The sequence below is a fragment of the Leucopleurus acutus genome (genome assembly GCF_964270905.1).
Source record: "Leucopleurus acutus genome assembly, chromosome: 5".
Classification (NCBI taxonomy): domain Eukaryota; kingdom Metazoa; phylum Chordata; class Mammalia; order Artiodactyla; family Delphinidae; genus Leucopleurus; species Leucopleurus acutus.
The window spans coordinates 112,393,617-112,417,443 of record NC_139147.1 but is presented as its reverse complement, the minus strand read 5'-3'; positions in this window follow the sequence as shown (position 1 = coordinate 112,417,443).

The following is a 23,827-nucleotide window of genomic DNA, read 5'->3' as shown; positions in this document are numbered from 1 at the left end:
TTGCATTTAATGTTGTCCCAGAGGTCTCTTAAGCTGTCTTCATTTCTTTTCATTCTTTTTTCTTTATTCTGTTCCGCAGCAGTGAATTCCACCATTCTGTCTTCCAGGTCACTTATCCATTCCTTTGCCTCAGTTATTCTGCTATTGATTTTTTCTAGTGTATTTTTCATTTCAGTTATTGTGTTGTTCATCTCTGTTTGTTTGTTCTTTAATTCTTCTAGATCTTTCATTTCTTGCATCTTCTCGATCTTTGCCTCCATTCTTTTTCCGAGGTCCAGGATCATCTTCACCATCGTTATTCTAAATTCTTTTCCTGGAAGGTTGCCTATCTCCACTTCATTTAGCTGTTTTTGGGGGGTTTTATCTTGTTTCTTCATCTGGTACGTAGACCTCTACCTTTTCATCTGGTCCATATTTCTGTGAATGTGGTTTTTTCCCACAGGCTGCAGGTTTGTAGTTCTTCTTGCTTCTGCTGTCTTCCCTCTGGTGGATGAGGCTATCTAAGAGGCTTGTGCAAGTTTCGTGATGGGAGGGACTGGTGGTGGGTAGAGCTGGCTGTTGCTTTGGTGGGCCAAGCTCAGTAAAACTTTAATCCACTTGTCTGCTGATGGGTGGGGCTGGGTTCCCTCCCTGTTGGTTGGTTGGCCTGAGGTGACCCAACACTGGTGCCTACCCAGGCTCTTTTTGGGGCTAATGGCAGACTCTGGGAGGGCTCACACCAAGGAGTACTTCCCAGAAGTTCTGCTGTCAGTGTCCTTGTCCTCATGGTGACACACAGCCACCCCCTGCCTCTGCAGGAGATCCTCCAACACTAGCAGGTAAGTCTGGTTCAGTCTCCTATGGGGTCACTGCTCCTCCCCCTGGGTCCCAATGAGCTCACTACTTTGTGTGTGCCCTCCAAGAGTAGAGTCTCTGTTCCCCCAGTCCTGTTGAAGTCCTGCAATGAAATTGGGAAGCCTGACGTGGGGCTCAGAACCTTCACTCCAGTGGGTGGACTTCTGTGGTATAAGTGTTCTCCAGTTTGTGAGTCACCCACCCAGCAGTTATGGGATTTGATTTTATCATGATTGCGCCTCTCCTGCCATCTCATTGTGGCCTCTCCTTTGTCTTTGGATGTGGGGTATCTTTTCTGGTGAGTTCCAGTGTTTTACTGTTGATGATTGTTCAGCAGTTGGTTGTGATTCTGGTGTTCTTGTAAGAGGGAGTCAGAGCACGTCCCTCTACTCCGCCTTCTTGAACCAATCTCTCTTGACCTATTTTCTTCAACATAGAAAGTGGCGGGGTGGTGGGTCGAGGGGGAAGGGAGTGTGTTATAGATTAAAAGAAAGTTGGGACATACAAATGAAAAGCAATATTTGGTTCTTGTTTGTTTTCTGATTCAAACAAACCAATTATAAAAATGCATATTTTAGGCATCAGAGAAAACTGGACATTATTTATAAATCTGGTTAGATATGATAATAGTGCTACGGTTATGCTAACAAAGAAGGATTGCCTATAAGAGATACACACTGAAGCATCTGTAGGTAAAATGAGGTGCTACCTGGGATTTAAAATTCTCTGAAGAAATAAAAATTTTGTAGGTACAGGGAAAGATGAAACAAGAATAACAGAATGTGAATAGTTGTACATTTGGCAAGGAGGCATATGAATTCATTGAATCTCATCTATGCAGTGTATGGAATGGTCTGAAATAAATCGGTGCCTTTAGACCATTAAAATGAAGGTAGCTTTCTACAGTGTTTTTGTTAATAGGAGAAATAAATATAAGCTCTTACAGGAATTGTGCTGTGTTGTGTATGTGTGACTGTAGGAATGTTAAACTGCCTTTGACTGCACATCTACAATCACCATCAGCAAAGGTGTATAATGTCCTTTTCTATTCTACTGTCACATATTCATTCATTGGACAGATCAATTTGAGTACCTACTGTGTCACTGTCCTTGGCTCTGCAGATGAAGAAGTGGACTTGAGAGACCAGGTCCTTGTCTCTGTGGACATTAAACCAATAAATAAATTCAATTATTTCAAATAAAGGATAACCAGAAGGGGAAGTGGGGAGGGGTTGAGCAGTATTAGGATGGTGAGGAAAGGCCACTCTTGGGAAACTAAATTTGAGAGGAGTGACGTGGAAGACGTGACAGAATGACGTGGAAGCAGCGAAGTGAATAGATGGGGGAGAGGGTTCCAGCACAGGGCACAGCAAGTACAGAGGCTCTGGAAAGAAACCTAGCTTAAGATAGCCAAGAGCAAAAAAAAAAAAGAAACCAAGAAAGAAAGAAAGAAAACCAGCATGCCAGAAGCAAACTGAACTGCGAGATTAGGAGTTTAGTGGTACCACATGAGGTTGAGGAGAAAATAATGTCCCTGTGGGTAGGATAACCAAGGGTCTTGGTTTGCTGGTATGGTCTCAGTTTGTGACTGCTGTCCCGTTCTGATGACTAATGAGACTGCGGCTCCTTTCAACTCACAAGTGTCCCAGAGTGGAGTCGAAGTGATATGGCCATTCTATGTAAACCCTGGATTCTATTTCAAGTGCAAGGGGAAACCACAGGGTGATTTTAAAGCAGAGAAAGTCAAGATGCACCTTTGGAAAGAGGACTGTAAGTGTTTATGCAAATAATCAAATGGTTTTCCCCTGTTTATAATACTAATATCGATAACGGATATCCTTAATTTCCTAGGCGAGCAGAGGTGATTTCCCTGGTCTTCACCTCAACTTTTTTCACATGACCACATAACCACACAAGTCACCAAATAAACATGGACTAGATGCAAATACACATCTATCTACTATATTCTGCCTCAAAGACAATGGAAAAAATGCAGAGATATGTAAAATTTTGTAAACTTCTTTTTACTAAATGTTTCTCCTTATCCCCTTATATCTGTAGAATTAAATGAATTGCCCATTCATCTTCAGGAAACATATCAAGTGTACTTTTCAGACAGTGTGATAGCACAGTGCTAGAAGCATTCAATTAGGAGGAAGGTGTTCCAAATTTTAGCTATTTGACTGGAATCGTTTGTCCAAATCTGTTAGGTCTCAGTTTTATCAATTACAAAATGGGAGTGGAGTGGTTCTTTTCAGTTCTGCTACTTTCAAGATAAGACTATCCATAAGGACTTGAATATCAGAGCCAGAATAATGAGGGGGGAGAAAGCAGTGGAAGTAAGGGATGGGAGGGAAGGAGAACGAGGATGGGGAGGGAAGGAGAGAGGCAGAGGAGGAGAAGGTAGGAGAGGAGAGATGGGAAGCGGGGGAAGAGGTGAGGGAAGGGGAAAAGACGGGCAGAGGGAGGGGAATGGGGGTAAGAAGAGAAGGAGGAGAAGTGGTGGAGGGGAGGAGAGGAAAAGGGAGCTCAGAGAAGGGGAGGGAATGAAAGAGGGGAGAGGAGAGGAGGGCAGAGGAGAATAAGGGAGAATATGGGAGAGGAGAGAGGAAAAGAAGAGCTGGGAAAGGGCTAACATTGTGACTCAGGGTTTATAGTTGTAAGCAACAGGTATTAATTTGGTTTATTGAGGCAGAAATAGAATTTATCCTCAAGTGGGCTTGAAGGCTTTTGCTAGAGACTCTACTATCCACTGCCCAACATCAAGCCAAGCAGAGCTGGTCTCATGTCGACACCGATGACACCATTTCTAGGCACAGACAAGGAGGCAGTACCACTGATACTCACCATGCAGGACTCTGACTGTAGGGCTTGCCACCCTTGCCCGATGAATATGTCTTTGCATCCCCCAAGTCAGCAGCTGATTGGCGCATGCCTATGCCCTGGCTTCAACGAACACTGAAGATGTCATCTTTCAAGTTCTTTTGTGAAAGGAGGTCTCTGCCTCCCACCCACACTCATCAGGAGGATTCTCTACACATGATAAAGAGATTCCATGCTGGACATAGGAAAAAAAGTGACAGGTTAATTCTAAGAATAGATTATACATAGAGTGATACACTAGCTTTGTGGCAAAAATGTGCTGCTATAAAAATAGTAAGAAAGATAATAATCTAGAGTTAGGTGGATAAAGCCACATGCTTCCTAGTTCTGATATTTTCAGGGGATCCTTTAGCCTGGTGTCAGGGAGGAAGGACAGAGGCCTCTCCTCTGGCAGGTCCCTTCCTCTTCTCTATAGTGAGACCAAGGAGGCCAAAGAGGAGCTCTTTAGCCAAAGACAGACTTAAAAATAGCAAGGCTGGAGTCTCAAATCTGGGGTAGGGGGGAGCACCATGGTTCTCTGATGCAGCTGAACTTCAAGCTTCTTGCCCTCAGAGAGAAACAGGAAGCACACTTCCTTATCAGTCAAAGCAGAATGAATCCTTTTAGCCTGGCCCCATTCTGGAGGGAGAGGACAGTGAACTTCGCTCTGCCCAAATATGCCTGTGGAGGTCATTTGAGCTCTCATTGAATCGTTTACAGCAACACAGCTGGGAGACCCAGATCTCACTTCCTTGATAGTCAACAGTCTGCAGTTCATTTTTGCCAAGCCAAAAGATGACTTACAGAGGGAAGAATAACCATAGCAGCAACGACATTTAAAAAGGAACACGACCAGAGTGACTCTCTGACATTTGGGCTTGGCAATTTTCTCATTGTAACCCTGCAGCTGAGAATAATTTCTCTCTACCTAAAAGTCAATTTCTTTTGAGGTAATTTATAATCATGGAAACCACACAGATCCCTGAGGTCAGGGAGCCACAGTGAGACCACATCCTTTGTTTTCACTTCTCCACTTCAAGTATCTTAAGCTGCTTGTTGTGCCTGGTTCCAATACGTACAAATCATTCCCAGCGGTCAGGTTGTGTAACAATGTTTCAACTGGCACGATGCCTGCTCCATCAGTACAAATGGCTTAAATATTTTCTGACTAACCAAATGATTGACCTACGTGCTTGCCATGAAACCACGTCTATGTGGCGGAGGAAGACTTGCAGACGGGTTGTGTTGGAGACTAACCTAAAGGTTGAGTTCTGAAGGAGCTGGTTTTCTCCCTTTGACACCCGGGAGCAGCTTCACTCAAGAGAGATACCAGCATCTGCGTATCAACCGGTAAGTGCTGTATTGTTGCACCTGCCCTCACTTCCTCTCTAACGACAGATTGGGCAGCAAGCGCCCCTGGATTAGCCTTTTTCAACCTCCAGCCCAGATGTTCTCACTCAGACACGCATGTGGGCCCCTCCTTCCACACAGAGTTAAGTGTGGTCTCCAGATAACCCTTAGGAAATCTCTGGACCTGCACATAAAACAATGGCTGTGAACCAGGCCTATCTGCCAGATTCATATGTAAAGAGTATCTTTAAGATTTATCAAAAGTCTGGTATTTACAGAATTGATGTCAAATGCCAGCAGTTTTAAAAAAGGTGTAACATGATGTGGTTTATTTCTATGTTATCTTTGGTTTGTTTTCCCCAAGATCAGCTTATACAATTAAGAATTCCCTTTGGAACTTGGAGATTAATCCTTAAAGGAAACTGGAAATAGGTCATTGATAGAGAAAGAGTTCAGATTTGAATTGTCCAGACTGACATTGTGGATTAAAAGCTTGAAATTTTGGGATAGTTTCATAGGTGAGGCATTGAGCTAAATTTAAGGACAGTGAAAACTTTGAATTTTTTCTTTCTTTTCTGTTTTTTGTTAGTTGTGTTTCTTGATTTGCAGTTTCAAAAAATTGCTACTCATTTGGAAATACCTACCATGTCAACTCCAGGGAAGTCTTTTTTTTTACATCTTTATTGGAGTATAACTGCTTTACAATGGTGTGTTAGTTTCTGCTTTATAACAAAGTGAATCAGTTACACATATACATATGTTCCCATATCTCTTCCCTCTTGAGACTCCCTCCCTCCCACCCTCCCTACCCCACCCCTCCAGGCAGTCACAAAGAACCGAGCTGATCTCCCTGTGCTATGCGGCTGCTTCCCACTAGCTATCTGCCTTACATTTGGTAGTGTATATATGTCCATGCCACTCTCTCGCCCTGTCACAGCTTACACTTCCCCCCCACCCCGTATCCTCAAGTCCATTCTCTAGTAGGTCTGTGTCTTTATTCCTGTCTTACACCTAGGTTCTTCATGACATATTTTTTTCTTAAATTCCATATATATGTGTTAGCATACGGTATTTGTCTTTCTCTTTCTGACTTACCCCACTCTGTATGATAGACTCTAGGTCCATCCACCTCATTACAAATAGCTCAACTTCGTTTTTTTATCGCTGAGTAATATTCCATTGTATATATGTGCCACATCTTCTTTAACTATTCATCCGATGATGGAAACTTAGGTTGTTTCCATCACCGGGCTATTGTAAATAGAGCTGCAATGAACATTTTGGTACATGACTCTTTTTGAATTATGGTTTTCTCAGGGTATATGCCCAGTAGTGGGATTGCTGGGTCATATGGTAATTCTATTTGTAGTTTTTTAAGGAAACTCCATACTGTTCTCCACAGTGGCTGTATCAATTTACATTCCCACGAACAGTGCAAGACGGTTCCCTTTTCTCCACACCCTCTGCAGCATTTATTGTTTCTAGATTTTTTGATGATGGCCATTCTAACTGGTGTGAGATGATATCTCATTGTAGTTTTGATTTGCATTTCCCTAATGATTAATGATGTTGAGCATTCTTTCATGTGTTTGTTGGCAGTCTGTACATCTTCTTTGGACAAATGTCTATTTAGGTCTTCTGCCCATTTTTGGATTGGGTTGTTTGTTTTTTTGTTATTGAGCTGCATGAGCTGCTTATAAATTTTGGAGATTAATCCTTTGTCAGTTGCTTCATTTGCAAATATTTTCTCCCATTCTGAGGGTTGTCTTTTGGTCTTGTTTATGGTTTCCTTGGCTGTGCAAAAGCTTTGAAGTTTCATTAGGTCCCATTTGTTTATTTTTGTTTTTATTTCCATTTCTCTAGGAGGTGGGTCAAAAAAGATCTTGCTGTGCTTTATGTCATAGAGTGTTCTGCCTATGTTTTCCTCTAAGAGTGTGATACTTTCTGGCCTAACATTTAGGTCTTTAATCCATTTTGAGCTTATTTTTGTGTATGGTGTTAGGGAGTGATCTAATCTCCTACTTTTACATGTACCTGTCCAGTTTTCCCAGCACCACTTATTGAAGACGTTGTCCTTTCTCCACTGTACATTCCTGCCTCCTTTGTCAAAGATAAGGTGACCATGTGTGCATGGGTTTATCTCTGGGCTTTCTATCCTGTTCCATTGATCTATCTTTCTGTTTTTGTGCCAGTACCATACTGTCTTGATTACTGTAGCTTTGTAGTATAGTCTGAAGTCAGGGAGCCTGATTCCTCCAGATCCGTTTTTCGTTCTCAAGATTGCTTTGGCTATTCGGGGTCTTTTGTGTTTCCATACAAATTGTGAATTTTTTTGTTCTACTTCTGTGAAAAATGCCAATGGTAGTTTGATAGGGATTGCATTGAATCTGTAGATTGCTTTGGGTAGTAGAGTCATTTTCACAATGTTGATTCTTCCAATCCAAGAACATGGTATATCTCTCCATCTATTTGTATCATCTTTAATTTCTTTCATCAGTGTCTTATAATTTTCTACATACAGGTCTTTTGTCTCCTTAGGTAGGTTTATTCCTAGATATTTTATTCTTTTTGTTGCAGTGGTAAATGGGAGTGTTTTCTTGATTTCACTTTCAGATTTTTCATCATTAGTGTATAGGAATGCAAGAGATTTCTGTGCATTAATTTTGTATCCTGCTACTTTACTAAATTCATTGATTAGCTCTAGTAATTTTCTGGTAGCATCTTTAGGATTCTCTATGTATAGTATCATGTCATCTGCAAACAGTGACAGCTTTACTTATTCTTTTCCGATTTGGATTCCTTTTATTTCCTTTTCTTCTCTGATTGCTGTGGCTAAAACTTCCAAACCTATGTTGAATAAGAGTGGTGAGAGTGGGCAACCTTGTCTTATTCCTGATCTTAGTGGAAATGCTTTCAGTTTTTCAACATTGAGGAGGATGTTGGCTGTGGGTTTGTCATATATGGCCTTTATTATGTTGAGGAGTGTTCCCTCTATGCCTACTTTCTGCAGGGTTTTTATCATAAATGGGCATTGAATTTTGTTGAAAGCTTTCTCTGCATCTATTGAGATGATCATATGGTTTTTCTCCTTCAATTTGTTAATATGGTGTATCACATTGATTGATTTGCATATATTGAAGAATCCTTGCATTCCTGGAATAAACGCCACTTGATCATGGTGTATGATCCGTTTAATGTGCTGTTGGATTCTGTTTGCTAGTATTTTGTTGAGGATTTTTTCATCTATGTTCATCAGTGATATTGGCCTGTAGTTTTCTTTCTTTGTGACATCCTTGTCTGGTTTTGGTATCAGGGTGATGGTGGCCTCGTAGAATGAGTTTGGGAGTGTTCCTCCTTCCGCTATATTTTGGAAGAGTTTGAGAAGGATAGGTGTTAGCTATTCTCTAAATGTTTGATAGAATTCTCCTGTGAAGCCATCTGATCCTGGGCTTTTGTTTGTTGGAAGATTTTTAATCACAGTTTCAATTTCAGTGCTTGTGATTGGTCTGTCCATATTTTCTATTTCTTCCTGATTCAGTCTTGGCAGGTTGTGCATTTCTAAAAATTTGTCAATTTCTTCCAGGTTGTCAATTTTATTGGCATAGAGTTGCTTGTAGTAATCTCTCATGATCTTTTGTATTTCTGCAGTGTCAGCTGTTACTTCTCCATTTTCATTTCTAATTCTATTGATTTGAGTTTTCTCCCTTTTTTCCTTGATGAGTCTGGGTAATGGTTTATCCATTTTGTTTAACTTCTCAAAGAACCAGCTTTTAGTTTTATTGATCTTTGTTATCGTTTCCTTCATTTCTTTTTCATTTATTTCTGATCTTTTATGATTTCTTTCCATCTGCTAACTTTGGAGTTTTTTTTGTTCTTCTTTCTCTAATTGCTTTAGTTGCAAGGTTAGGTTGTTTATTCGAGATGTTTCCTGTTTCTTAAGGTAGGATTGTATTGCTATAAACTTCCCTCTTGGAACTGCTTTTGCTGCATCCCATAGGTTTTGGGTCATCATGTCTCCATTGTCATTTGTTTCTAGGTATTTGTAAATTTCCTCTTTGTTTTCTTCAGTGATCACTTCGTTATTAAGTAGTGTATTGTTTAGTCTCCATGTATTTATATTTTTTACAGATCTTTTCCTGTAATTGATATCTAGTCTCATAGCGTTGTGGTTGGAAAAGATACTTGATACAATTTCAATTTTCTTAAATTTACCAAGGCTTGATTTGTGACCCAAGATATGATCTATCCTGGAGAATGTTCCATGAGCACTTGAGAAAAATGTGTTTTCTGTTGTTTTTGGATGGAATGTCGTATAAATATCAATTTAGTCCATCTTGTTTAATGTCTCATTTAAAGCTTGTGTGTCCTTATTTATTTTCATTTTGGATGATCTGTCCATTGGTGAAAGTGGGGTGTTAAAGTCCCCTACTATGAATGTGTTACTGTCGATTTCCCCTTTTATGGCAGTTAGTATTTGCCTTATGTATTGAGGTGCTCCTATGTTGGGTGCATAAATATTTACAATTGTTATATCTTCTTCTTGGATTGATCCCTTGATCATTATGCAGTGTCCTTCTTTGTCTCTCCTAATAGTCTTTATTTTAAAGTCTATTTTGTCTGATATGAGAATTGCTACTCCAGCTTTCTTTTAGTTTCCATTTGATTGGAATATCTTCTTCCATTCCCTTACTTTCAGTCTGTATGTGTCTCTAGGTCTGAAGTGGGTCTCTTGTAGACAGCAAATATATGGGTCTTGTCTTTGTATCCATTCAGCCAATCTGTGTCTTTTGGTGGGAACATTTAGTGCATTTACATTTAAGGTAATTATCGATATGTGTGTTCCTATTCCCATTTTCTTAATTGTTTTGGGTTCGTTATTGTAGGTCTTTTCCTTCTCTTGTGTTTCTTGCCTAGAGAAGTTCCTTTAGCAGTTGTTGTAGAGCTGGTTTGGTGGTGCTGAACTCTCTCAGCTTTTGCTTGTCTGTAAAGGTTTTAATTTCTCCATCAAATCTGAATGAGATCCTTGCTGGGTAGAGTAATCTTGGTTGCAGGTTTTTCTCCTTCATCACTTTAAATATGTCCTGCCAGTCCCTTCTGGCTTGCAGAGTTTCTGCTGAAAGATCAGCTGTTAACCTTATGGGGATTCCCTTGTGTGTTATTTGTTTTTTTTCCCTTGCTGCTTTTAATATGTTTTCTTTGTATTTAATTTTTGACAGTTTGATTAATATGTGTCTTGGCTTATTTCTCCTTGGATTTATCCTGTATGGGACTCTCTGTGCTTCCTGGACTTGATTAACTATTTCCATTCCCATATTAGGGAAGTTTCCAACTATAATCTCTTCAAATATATTCTCAGTCCCTTTCTTTTTCTCTTCTTCTTCTGGAACCCCTACAATTCGAATGTTGGTGCATTTAGTGTTGTTCCAGAGGTCTCTGAGACTGTCCTCAGTTCTTTTCATTCTTTTTTCTTTATTCTGCTCTGCAGTAGTTATTTCCACTATTTTATCTTCCAGGTCACTTATCCGTTCTTCTGCCTCAGTTATTCTGCTATTGATCCCATCTAGAGTATTTTTCATTTCATTTATTGTGTTGTTCATTGTTGTTTGTTTCATATTTAGTTTTTCTAGTCCTTGTTAAATGTTTCTTGCATTTTGTCTATTCTATTTCCAAGATTTTGCATCATCTTTACTATCATTATTCTGAATTCTTTTTCAGGTAGACAGCCTATTTCCTCTTCATTTGTTAGGTCTGGTGGGTTTTTATCTTGTTCCTTCATCTGCTGTGTGTTTTTCTGTCTTCTCATTTTGCTTATCTTACTGTGTTTGGGGTCTCCTTTTTGCAGGCTGCAGGTTCGTAGTTCCCATTGTTTTTGGTGTCTGTCCGCATTGGGTAAGGTTGGTTCAGTGGGTTGTGTAGGCTTCCTGGTGGAGGGACTAGTGCCTGTGTTCTGGTGGATGAGGCTGGAAGTTGTCTTTCTGGTGGGCAGGTCCACGTCTGGTGGTGTGTTTTGAGGTGTCTGTGGACTTCTTATGATTTTAGGCAGCCTCTCTGCTAATGGGTGGGGTTGTGTTCCTGTCTCGCTAGTTGTTTGGCATAGGATGTCCAGCACTGTAGCTTGCTGGTCGTTGAGTGAAGCTGGGTGCTGGTGTTGAGATGGAGATCGTTGGGAGATTTTCACTGTTTGATATGATGTGGAGCTGGGAGGTCTCTTGTGGACCAGTGTCCTGAAGTTGGCTCTCCCACCTCAGAGGCACAGCACTGACTCCTGGCTGCAGCACCAAGAGACTTTCATCCACACAGAAAAAGACGAAAAGGGGAAAAAAATCATAAATCTTGCTCTCAAAGTCCACCTCCTTAATGTGGGATGATTGGTTGTCTATTCATGTATTCCACAGATGCAGGGTACATCAAGTTGATTGTGGAGCTTTAATCCGCTGCTTCTAAGGCTGCTGGGAGAGATTTCCCTTTCCCTTCTTTGTTCGCACAGCTCCCAGGGGCTCAGCTTTGGATTTGGCCCCGCCTCTGCGTGGAGGTCGCTGAGGGCGTCTGTTCTTCGCTCAGACAGGACGGGGTTAAAGGAGCCGCTGATTCCGGGCCTCTGGCTCACTCAGGCCACGGGGTGGGAGGGGCACGGAGTGCGGGGCGAGCCTGCGGCGGCAGAGGCCGCCATGACGTTGCAGCAGCCTGAGGCGCGCCGTGCCGTTCTCCCGGGGAAGTTGTCCCTGGATCCCCGGATCCTGGCAGTGGCGGGCTGCCCAGGCTCTCCGGAAGGGGGTGTGGATAGTTACCTGTGCTTGCACACAGGCCCCTTGGTGGCGGCAGCAGCAGCCTTAGCGTCTCCCGCCCGTCTCTGGGGTTTGCGCTTTTAGCCGCGGCCTGCGCCCGTCTCTGGAGCTCCTTTAAGCAGCGCTCTTAATCCCCTCTCCTCGCGCAGCAGGAAACAAAGAGGGAAGAAAAAGTCTCTTGCCTCTTCGGAAGCTCCAGACTTTTCTCCGGCCTCCCTGCCGGCTAGGCGTGGCGCACTAACCCCTTCAGGCTGTGTTCACGCCGCCAACCCCAGTCCTCTCCCGGCGCTCAGACCGAAGCCCGAGCCTCAGCTCGCAGCCCCTCCCGCCTTGGCGGGTGAGCAGACAAGCCTCAGGCTGGTGAGTGCCGATCGGCCCTGATCCTCTCTCTGTACGGGAATCTCTCCGCTTTGCCCTCCGCACCCCTGTTGCTGTGCTCTCCTCTGCGGCTCTGAAGCTTCCCCCTTTCCGCCACCCGCAGTCTCCGCCCGCGAAGGGGCTTCCTAGTGTGTGGAAACATTTCCTCCTTCACGGCTCCCTCCCACTGGTGCAGGTGCCGTCCCTATTCTTTTGTCTCTGTTTTTTCTTTTGCCCTACTCAGGTACCTGGGGGGTTTCTTACCTTTTGGGAGGTCTGAGGTCTTCTGCCAGCGTTCAGTAGGTGTTCTGTAGGAGTTGTTCCACGTGTAGATGTATTTCTGGTGTATCTGTGGGGAGGAAGGTGATCTCCGCGTCTTACTCTTCCGCCATATTCCCGGAAGCTATCTCTCTTTTTTTTTTTCTCCAGGGAAGTCTTATTGGCTAAAAGTGACAGAAATTCATACCGGAAAAGTTGAGCACTATTAGTTTACTCTCCATGCTTGCTGTGTGATTTAGGATAAATTAGTGACATTAGAATTACTACTGTTTTATTCTGGGCAATTTGGGGATATGACATATGGGAGCAAAAGAGAGAGTGGAAGAGGGAGAGGGAAAGAGAGAGAGCGAGAGTTTGCAGATGTCCAAAATTGCAATTTGTGAGATATGCTACCTTAGAGATGTCCTCATCCTTGGAAGGCCAAGTGAGACCAAGGAAGAGTGCCTAAAAGGAAGGAAGCATTCAATGTCCACCTTGGACCAAGCCAAGACTTCAGGAAGAAACATTTTCTATTTCATCTGTTTCATTTCTCTTTGCTCCAACACAGCTGAGGTAGTTAGGTGAGGTCTGGAGAAATTTATTGCTTGGAAGAAACAATGGGAATCAAGGAGGGCTTGGAGCAGACTCCTCTAGAGTCTAGGCCTCCTGTTCAAGGGACACTTGAGTTTTCCCAAGATACCTAGCCCATCTCTTGAAGGCAGGAGACCAGGAATGGATTTATGCCTGAAGCTCCAACTAATAAAATTGTGTATGTTTGTTTGGAGTATTTAATATACTGGAAACAAAGAGCACAAAGGTGCCTGTGGGAAATCACTGGTTTGGGTTCTTGGCCTCAGCCGGGTCTTGATGGGCAACTAGTCCATCTGACAATGTGCATGGTCCTCAAGTGCACCTATTCCATCATCCAGGAGCTCAGGTAGCAAATATCACCAGCATAGACAGAATTCTTGATCCAGTGGAGAAACACTAAGGAACTTCCTTACCTGGTGATCTGTAGATACAAATACATATCCAGAATGGAAGCGCACAGCCAATGCAGGCCATGTCCTCCTCAAGTACAGGGCACAGATGTTGAACACTGAAAAATAGCTGCAAACAGTAAGTCAGAGAATCACAGACACTTGGGAGGGGCGACCCCACCCCTCTAATACGCAGGAGATAAAAACGTGATCTGCTTCACATCATACATGAAAGCAAATTCTTCTACGTTGGGATGCACGTTGTTCACTGATTTCTGTTCTAAGCCCTTGAGAATTCCAAGACTATCTGCTATCCCTTTAATCTGAGATGCATGGTATAGACCAGAGGTTTCAAAAAGAAGGGCCTTCTGTGTTTTTCTTGACTCACCCAGTTTTAAAGAGGTTCAGCTAACATTTTAAAATTGGGAGATTTTACTTAACAATCTGGGTTTTCATCTTCCTCTTGAAAAATTGGAAGATGGGAGAACAATGAGTTCACATATTTCTATGCAATAACAATGTCCAGGGCTGAGAAGCAGCTGGCCCCGTTAGGCAGACATGAGCTTTCTAGGACAGCATGAATTCCATCACTCTCTTTGTCTCTAATGCTGAGGCTGAGTAACAGTTGCCAATCATCACACCAGTATGTTTTTTCCCCCCTTTTAACACTGGAAATATTTCTCAGCTGTTAACGTCACTGTCACTGATGGGATAACAAATGCCAGGCCATGCCAACACCACCTCCTGTTTCAAGAAAAATGGAGACTGTGTTTCTTCAGGAAAATACAAAAGAATTGTACATATTTAATAGGCAAATCCTCCCCTTGCTTCACTCACATTTCCACCTGGTCCCTGTAGACATCTGAGTTTCTTAAATCCTGAGGCAGGGTTTGTCATAGGTTGTATTTTATCCTTAAATGCCCACAGCTCCTTGGAATCGCTACCATCAGATAAGTTGTCAGCGTGGTGTAGAGTATCACTGTAGACAGGGGAAAGCCATACTCAGTACTTGGGGACCTTGAATGGGTTTTGAGTTTCTTCATGCTATTCTTAGTCCCTTGTACCCTAAATTACAGAAATGTACATTATATTACAATGGACTTGGGGCTTATGAGTCCAAATAATACAGGCTTTAGACAGTGAAATTCTTGACTTAGGAATAGACTTACTCAGTAACTGTGTATTTGTGCCCTTAGTACTAGCACCAGGCACTAGATATAAGAAGTAAGAAAATGGAACGAAGATACAGGATTTTCCATTTCCACATTAGCAAAGTTTTGGGGTTAGATTTTTGGTGGGGGCCAGTTTCATCAAAACTACTTCCCTTCTCTACAGCATCTCAGAAAACCTCCCAAAAGTATGGGATGCTACACAATTTCAATTGTTAATTTTTTTTTTCTACAGGAATTATTTCCTTGTCTCATGCCATTGTCCAAATGATTTAAACATTTTTTTTTTTTGCCACGTTGAAATGGCTACAGTATATTGGTTACAATTTTACAGCCTGAAATATAAATAATTCCCATATAATCGTTTCCATTAAAATATAACAGAAAGGAGATTTAAAGTTAAGATTGGTTCTACCTACCAGACAATTAGATTTGGAGAGATCAGAGGGACCTTCTAGAAATAAAATAATAAAAGACTGAAAGACTTGAACATCTACTTTCTTATTTAAAATCGTGATAAGTTAACAAATGAGTCAGGAACAAACAGTGCATTTATGTTTTGGCTAGAGAACGTGTGACTTGCGTGCACATCTGTTGTGTGAAAGGGATGCTTGTGGGTGTGAGGCTGGGTTTGTGCATTGCTTACAGGCACACTTTATTAGCGCGGTCTCCAACAGTACGATTTGTATTATTGCTGTTTGCCTCAGAAACGTACTAGCACAGAGTTGTGTTTGTGAGGTGAATTGTACATATAATGTATCATTTGTCTCATGGTCCTCGGCCAGGGCAGAAGTGTGAATGGTTTCCACTTTCTCCTGTAATGAGCGCAGAGGGCTCCTCTCCTTCAACCTCCTTGCTTACTCACCTAGGATCTCATTTTCTTTCCATTTTTCTTGTTTTGGCAAATACTTTTGACACCTCAAGCAGATAAGACTATGGGTAATATTGCTCTAAGGATGCTACGAAGGTACCAAAAGAGAGAATCAAGCATCATGTTAAAATGCAAGTTTATACAAAGGCCAGCATCTTCAGGGATTTGGTTGGGAATTTGGGGGCAGGACAGCCAAGCAAGGCTGTGCAGTCCATGCAAAGTCCTTCACCAATGAGGAGGGTTGGGGCTGAGACACAGCCCTGCTTGGCTCAGTGGATCCCCTGAGGTAGGGTCCTTCCACTGGGGAGAATAGAGGCCTGTTCCTTTGCATGAGGTGCTTCTGTTGCCCAGCCATTTCCAGGGAGGCATAGACCCAGAGGGGAGGGTTACTTTTTTTAAATTCATCTCCCCAGAGGGAGTTCCTCTTTCTAATTTGCGCAAATGTGCTGTGCCTTATAGGCTAGAGGGGGTCCTTAACTGGCTAAAGCCCTTTAATATCCCATAGGACACCTTGACAGCACATCACCTTGGAGAATGGGGCTGACATTGATGCGAAAGAGCTTACCTGGAAGAAAAATGAGTTCTGAAAAATGGCATTGCTTCAGGAAATGTTTAGAAAACCTAGTGACCTGAAAACATAGAATGTTTGGAATATGTCTCCACAGGGATTGTGCTCTAATGATCACACAGCCCTGAGTCAGTGAAGGATTCCATTCTGGCATTATAACCACTCTCCACCTTCCCTCCATGCTCCTAGCCTCCGGGTCCATGAACCCTCCACCTCACATAAATAGGGCATATCTGTAATTGGACAAGTTCCTGGAGAAGTTTGCTCTGTACTGCTTTCTGAAGGGTAAAAAGATTGCAGGTTGGATCCTGTGAATTAAGCAGTTGCTAATACTGCTAGGTAATCTAAAAATGTAAAGAGTGCTTTTTATGATGAAAGCATTCAACAAAACATTTTCTGGTCAACGGAAAAAGCAAATGAGAAAATGTTCCGTAGTCCCCACCACCCAATTTTTGGTTCTTGAGAATGTCAGTAAAAGTCCTAGGGTTCACGCCTGCCTTAGAAAGTGGGTGTGTTTGAGTGTCCTTATCAACTGCGTGATTCCAGCTTTCACATTAATACTCTCAACGGCTGAAAATATTCATGCATGCCAACCTTATCTGTGGTGTGTTCTAGAAACTAAAAGTGATTACACAGGATCAGGACTGAAAGCAGGCCCAGGCTTTCTGGGGACACTTGCCCCGGTCTGGTCATTTGTGCCAATACTAGTGGGAGCTGTTTGTCCTTCCTGTGTGCTTCCTTGAGTACAGAATTTCAGCCAAAAATCAAGGGAAGTTTTCTTCTGAATTGTACAAGTGCTTCTTTGAGAGCTGTTATAATAGCTAAAGCGGTCCAAGTCCTAAAATGGGTTTGGAGCAGAAAAGAGCTTCTCTTGAACAGCGTGTTCAAAAATGTGTTTTTAATGATAAGTTTGACCACCTGCATCTTCTATGCTGTCTTGGACGCTGAATAGGAAGTGACGGGTCAAGGGGAAGATGACCAGGGAGAGGAAGACAAGGGAGAGACAGACTTCAGAGTATCCACATACTCTATAGTCTGAAGAAAGACAGGGACTGAAAGATTTATAGGAGTACGCGCGTGTGTGTGTGTGTGTGTGTGTGTGTGTGATGGGAGATGGGATCTGGTGGGAGTTTTAAGGTATAGAATTAAAAAGACAGCTGGCTGCAAAGAACATTTTAATGTCAAATGGGGAAATTTGAGTATAACTTTTATATTCGCTAATGTAAGAGAGTTGTGATATTTGTTAAGTGTGATAATATTAGTTTGCACATGCAGGAATAGTCTCTTTTTTAAAGAAATGTTCTAGTCCTTTTAGTTTGTTTTTTTTTTTTTAAATGTAAGGTTTTTTAGGGGTAGAATTTCATATTTGTAACATATTTAAACATACTTGAACATAAAGATAGTAATCAAAACAAGTTAGGATAGAAAAGGGGTTTAATAAAATAGATGTTAACCATTAAAATATAGGTAACTGTAACATAATGTTATAACAATACGTGGATATATAAACCAGAATTGTTAAGCATCTTAGTAAAATACTTTTTGAACAGAAGAGTTTACAGTAAGAGACAGCCAGCTGGTAAAGGAGTTAGCAGGGTATATGATCTTTAAGTACAAGGGCTGGTGTCTACCTTTTTCTCTATAACTTCTCCTTGTACAAAGCAGTACTCAAAATGGCAAATGTCTATGGATGAATGGATGAAGTTGTGCAAGACTATTCCAACTTTGGACACCTTTAGCCTGCAACCACACCTGGTAGGATTTTTCAGACATCCTTTCCCATCTCCTTTCACGATGTCAGTTGTAGGTGAATTTTCAAAGCTCTTCACCTCTGACAGCAAAATCAGTGATGCTGCTGAGCCCTAAGAGAGCATCTTCCTCCTGGTTTTGGTCAGTAGAAATGTAGGTCAGGATTCTGTGCGTAGAATTATTGATAGTAAAGGCTCTTCTCTGGTTTTGCTTCTTATGTATCTCTGGAAAGCACATATCATGCATTAATGATAGTGCTTGTTAATAATAATTGCACTAAGCCTCTTATTTTAGTTAAATCTAGCATATAAAATTTTAATGACATATAGTTGATTTACAATGTTGTGTTAGCTTCAGGTGTACAGCAAAGTGATTCAGTTACATATATATTCAGTTATGTATACATAGATATATTCTTTTTCAGATTCTTTTCCATTATAGGTTATTACAGGATATATATAGCTTCCTATGCTATAGAGTAGGTCCTTGTTGTTTATCTATTTTATACATAGTTCTGTGTAAGCATATAATGTTTTTTACCTGAGGAAAAATAAACAAAAGGATGGCATTTAGCTGACTAAAGTCTCTGTCCTTCAGTCATACTACGAAGAGTTTAATCTCTCTTTGTATTCATTCATTCATTCCACAAATATTTCCTGACTACCTAGTGTTCAAGTCCAATACTATATTCTGGAGAAAAAAGAAAGGTAGCAGCTAACGTGTCATTGCTTTCATGGAACTTAACGTCTAGAAAGTGATTCTGCGGCCAAAATGCAAGATATAATTTGTAACACTTACTTCTGACGCCTCGCCTCACCCCCATATTTTTGGTTAGCTTGAACCTTGTATTTTTAAACATGGGAAGTGTTTCTATTGATGTTAGTTCACTTTTCCAACGCCAGTTTCTGTCGTTTATCAGAGTGGAGGAGCTAGAGTATCACAAGATAGGCTGCTGCTGCCATGTTTCTCGGCCCTGCCGGAAGTGGAAGTTCTGGGAAGAGCCCAAGGAAGTCTGTCTTTGTAAGCCTTCCCAATCTGGCTTTCCAGAAGAAAGAGATTTATTTGGAAGTTGTGGTGACCATGGGACTAATTCTTCTCTCCAAGATGAGCTGAAAGCTTTAGAGCCCTTGCATTAAAAAAGTATCAGTACTTACAAATGAACTTATTTACAAAACAGAAATAGACTCACAGACATAGAAAACAAATTTATGGTTACCAAAGGGGAAAGGGAGGGAGGGATATATTAGGAATTTGGGATTAACAGATACACACTACTGTATATAAAATAGACAACAAACAAGGACCTACTGTATAGCACAGGGAACTGTCCTCAATATCTTGTAATAACCTATCATGGAAGAGAATGTAAGGAATAATATATATATGTATAACTGAATCACTTTGCAGTAAACCTGAAACTAACACAACATTGCATATAAACTATATTTCAGTAACAAAATAAAGAAAGAATACAATATTGGAAAGACAAAAAAAGTATTAGTACAGAGAGGATTAATTAAAAATCCTACATTTTTCCATTATTATTTAATTTTCAGACAGTATGAACTCCCCTGAACCATAACTCCTATCTTTACTGTTATAGGCAAAAGCATGTTTCTTTGGAAAATCAGGATTTTAAGTATACAATACATCATTACGCTTGATACTCCAGCCTCATTTGTATTATCATCCTCTGTTGTCCCTCTTTGTAGAGTTCAGCTCCATGGGACTCCTCCAGGCAGGCCTGGGTGGTTACATTCTCAAGGATCTGCCTCACAGTTGTTGCTGTTATAAGCTTGGTACAATCAGAGGCCTATTTCATTTACTACAGGCACAGTGTATACAGGCCCATGAATACTGAGGAGCTGTACACAGGCTAAGGCCTCCCTCATGCCTTTTTCTGAAGATGTGCGGTTTCATAACTTTGTTTACAGTTACATGATTGTATATATATATATATTTTTTTCTTTTTTTGGCCACACTGTGCCACATGTGGGATCTCTGTTCCCCAACCAGGGATTGAAAATGCACCCTTAGCAGTGAGAGCTTGGAGTCCTAACCACTGGACCTCCAGGGAATTCCCTACATGACTGTATATTATACGTGCATGTCCATACAATGGGATGGAATACAGCAATAAAAATGATCTATAAATATGTATATCTTTCCTGGACACAGTGATCAGAGTTACATTCAATTTTTCTTATGCATTTGTATCAATGTAGTATTGTTTTTGGATCCTCTAAGAAGTTGTCAGGAAATTCTACAAGAGTTTTTAGTAGTACTGAGGTCACAGACGGCTTTGGAAATTTAGTACAGTGAGGGGGAAGAGGGTACTCCTTTACTGACCATGTGGTAAAGTTACCTTATTGAGAAATTTTAATCAAATGTCAAAATGCAAGAGGTTTACTTTCTGCCCTGAGTTTTACAGAGTAAAATGTGTCAATATGCTGCTACTGTTTATTTACCGATAGTTCTTTTTTTTTTTTTTTTTTTGCGGTACGCAGGCCTCTCACTGTTGTGGCCTCTCCCGTTGCGGAGCACAGCCTCCGGACGCGCAGGCCCAGCGGCCATGGCTCACGGGCCCAGCCGCTCCGCGGCATGTGGGATCTTCCCAGACCGGGTCACGAACCCGTGTCCCCTGCATCGGCAGGCGGACTCTCAACCACTGCGCCACCAGGGAAGCCCTTACCGATAGTTCTAATTAAGATTATATTAAATACTGACAAAAGAAATCACATCAGTTAGCTCTATGTGGGCATGGAGAAAAATTATTATTCAAATTACATTTTATACATCATTATTCATATTTCATCTTAATTCTTTCCTTTTTCAATCCTTCATTTGTATGCCCAAAGTTTTTTAAGACAGTTCATTTGAGGCTAGAAGATAATATCAAAGGATTGAAATTCTCAATTTGTTTTTCATTTTTCACTTTTATTTATTTTTTTTTAAAGTGAGAGATAGCTAGAAATCGAGGCAGAGAGATGGGGAGAGAGAAATGTAGGAGGTGCTGAGAAAAGGAAAGATGGAGGAAACAAGATGCCTCATATCAAGAGTAAGAGAAAACATGCAGTCTTTTTCTTATGGGGGTTTGGGTGGGCTTCCTTCTGACCCTAGATCGATCTTACTCATATTTTCATTGAAATTATAATTTGGAAAGGATAAAAATGTACATCTGAAACAGAAACTTTTCTTTCTTGAGTCCACTAGGGGCTGAGACCCAGCTATTATACCAGATAGCTCACCCAGATGAGCAGGTAGTCTCTTAAATAGTATATTGAGGGCTTCCCTGGTGGCGCAGTGGTTGAGAGTCCGCTTGCCGATGCAGGGGACACGGGTTCGTGTCCCGGTCTGGGAAGATCCCACATGCCGCGGAGCGGCTGGGCCCGTGAGCCATGGCCGCTGAGCCTGTGGGTCCGGAGCCTGTGCTCCGCAACAGGAGAGGCCACAACAGTGAGAGGCCCGCGTACCGCAAAAAAAAAAAAAAAATAAAAAATAAAAAAATAGTATATTGAGGACTTGACTTCTCTCTACATTAGATTTAAACTTATACATTATGACTCAGATGGCCAGAAAATTAGTGTTCCTTCATTTCCCCCCAAATAAACATGACTTGCTCACAGTCCTTATTTCTGCTCTGTAAGAACAATGAGTGTTCACACTTAGGGGTAACTCAGTCTCTCTGTTTACAGCAGTCTCGTTCAGGTCAGTACAACATTTCATCCTCCCCTCAGTTGAAGTTCAAACTCCCAGGCAGAGCTGTTCCCTCTCAAGGTGTCAGCCTTCCTTCTCCCGAGGTGGTACCTGGGTGAGAAGAGAAGCTTCACAGGAGCGCGGTTGAGGGAAGAGGTGTCTCTGCCTATTGTTATTTTGTCCTCTCCGGCCTCTGCCGAGGTATTGCATCCTGCTGTAGCTCTAAGCCTCGACCTCTGCTCCCAATACATCTGCTGCTGATGTGTGCCATTCTCTCCTTTCCCCAGATCCAGCAGAGAAAATATGTGCAACGACATAAATAATTTGGGGAAAGAAAAAAAAAGGACATAAAATTTCCAAATTTTATCTTACCACAACTCATTTGGGTTAGTTTTTTCTTTCCACAAAAGAAGTGTTTTACAGAGAAAAGATGGCTACTATATTGAGGGGATGATAGAAACATGACCCTATTATTAGCTCCTTTAAATAGTTACTAACACACAAATGCTAGTATTTCCTTCTATGACTAAATGCAACAGTCCGTTTTATTTCCTACCCCAAAAGTTCTGTAAAGCATTTAAAATTGTTAATAATTATACTCATTATTATGCAAAATGCATTAAATATCCATTAATTTATTCTCAATAGTATTTATTGAGACTTTACTATGTCCCCAGTTACTTGAGGAAGTTAAGATAAATTTGATTCCACCCTTACTAAGTTCAAGTATATTGGCAGAAAAGAGTAGTTTAAAAAGCTTTTAGAATCAAATATAATGACTGTTATAAAAGGGGAGATAAGTGGGTTGGCCAGAGCATTGGGCAAGGGGAGTGGGATTTAGTTTGAAACTGGAAGGACATATAAGAGTAAATCTCTCTACAACGAAGAGAGAATAGCATGTGAGAGGCCTTGAGATTGGAAAGACCATACTCTAAGAGAAACCAATTGTGCCTCATTACCACAAATGAATAGTTGTGGCCCAAAATGAGACTAGAGGGGCAGTACTGGACCTTAAGGGGCATGTTTGGAATTTTGGAATTAATCCCAGAAGTACTGGGAAGCTATCTGTTGGTTTTAAGTTAGGTGTTTATTAAAACCAGCAGTCTGGCTGGAAAATGTATTGCAGGGAGCCCTGTGTGGCTATGGGAGATGAGCTGTCCAGGTGACAGCTGGTGACAGGAGACAAAAAAAAAAGAATAGATTCAGGAGACATTGAGAAAGTAAACTTAACAAGACCTGGTGATAGATGGAGAGTTATGGAAAGGGAAGACAGTCCATGATGACTCCCTATTTCTCCTTCCAGTAGATGGTGCACCATTGAAGAGGATATGGGGCAATGAAGAAAGGGATCAAGTTCAGGGTGAGTTCCATTATGGATATATTCATTTGGAGGAATCTGTGGGGTCTCTACAGGGTTATTCCCAGGAGACGGTTGACTATATAGAACTGGCACTCAATAAAAAAAGCTGATTTGGAAGTGATTGTTGAAACCATCCAATATACTTGGTAATTAAAGCACTGGGAGCAGGTATGGCGGCATAGGAAGTAAATATAAAACTAGAAGAGGACTAAAATCAAGACCTGAGGAAACATGACACTTAAGAAAAGGTAAAGGAGTGGGTTACAATAAAAAGGAGACTTTGGGAAGAAAAGGCCAAAATGGGTAGAAGAAAAGCATCAGAGAAGCCAAAGAAAGAGAGCATTTGGAAAAAGAAAGAGTGGTCAAAATTGTCCAATGTTGATAAGTCAAGTAATAGAACTTTCTAAAAATGACCATTGACAAACTTCATAAGAAGAATTTTCATGACGTGCTAGGGCCAGGAGAGCTGTTAGATTGATATAAAGTGAAGAAATGGAGTGGGGAAGGGAGTGGGAAAATGTATGCTGAGTGTTGCTACTTATTCAAAAAACCTGTCTGGTATTTACATTTGTTCCCATGGCTTGAAATGCCTGCCATGGATTAAAGAATCCAAGCTCTTATAAAAGAGATAATTTTACAGTCAGTTCAATAAGGCCCACAACTCAGAGTGCTGAAGTAGGCTGAATTTGTAGAGATCATTTCTTTGAGTATAACCAGAGAAAAATCTGGACAAACATTGGGTTTGCCTTTCTGTTCGGCTTCACTGCTTGAGTAATCCGAGGGCCTGTGAGGGTGCTGCTTTAACCCCAACTGTACTAGCTGTGCTCCAACTTTGTGCCAAGAGTATCTGCCAGCCAGCTTTAGAGCTGGGAGCTGCTGAAGCATCGGTCCAACTGAGATGTTGAGTAAGTGGGTATCCTTTATGGGCATAATGGCAGCCCTCCTGGCACTGTCCAGGACTTTTATTTCATTGTCATTTCAGCAAGAG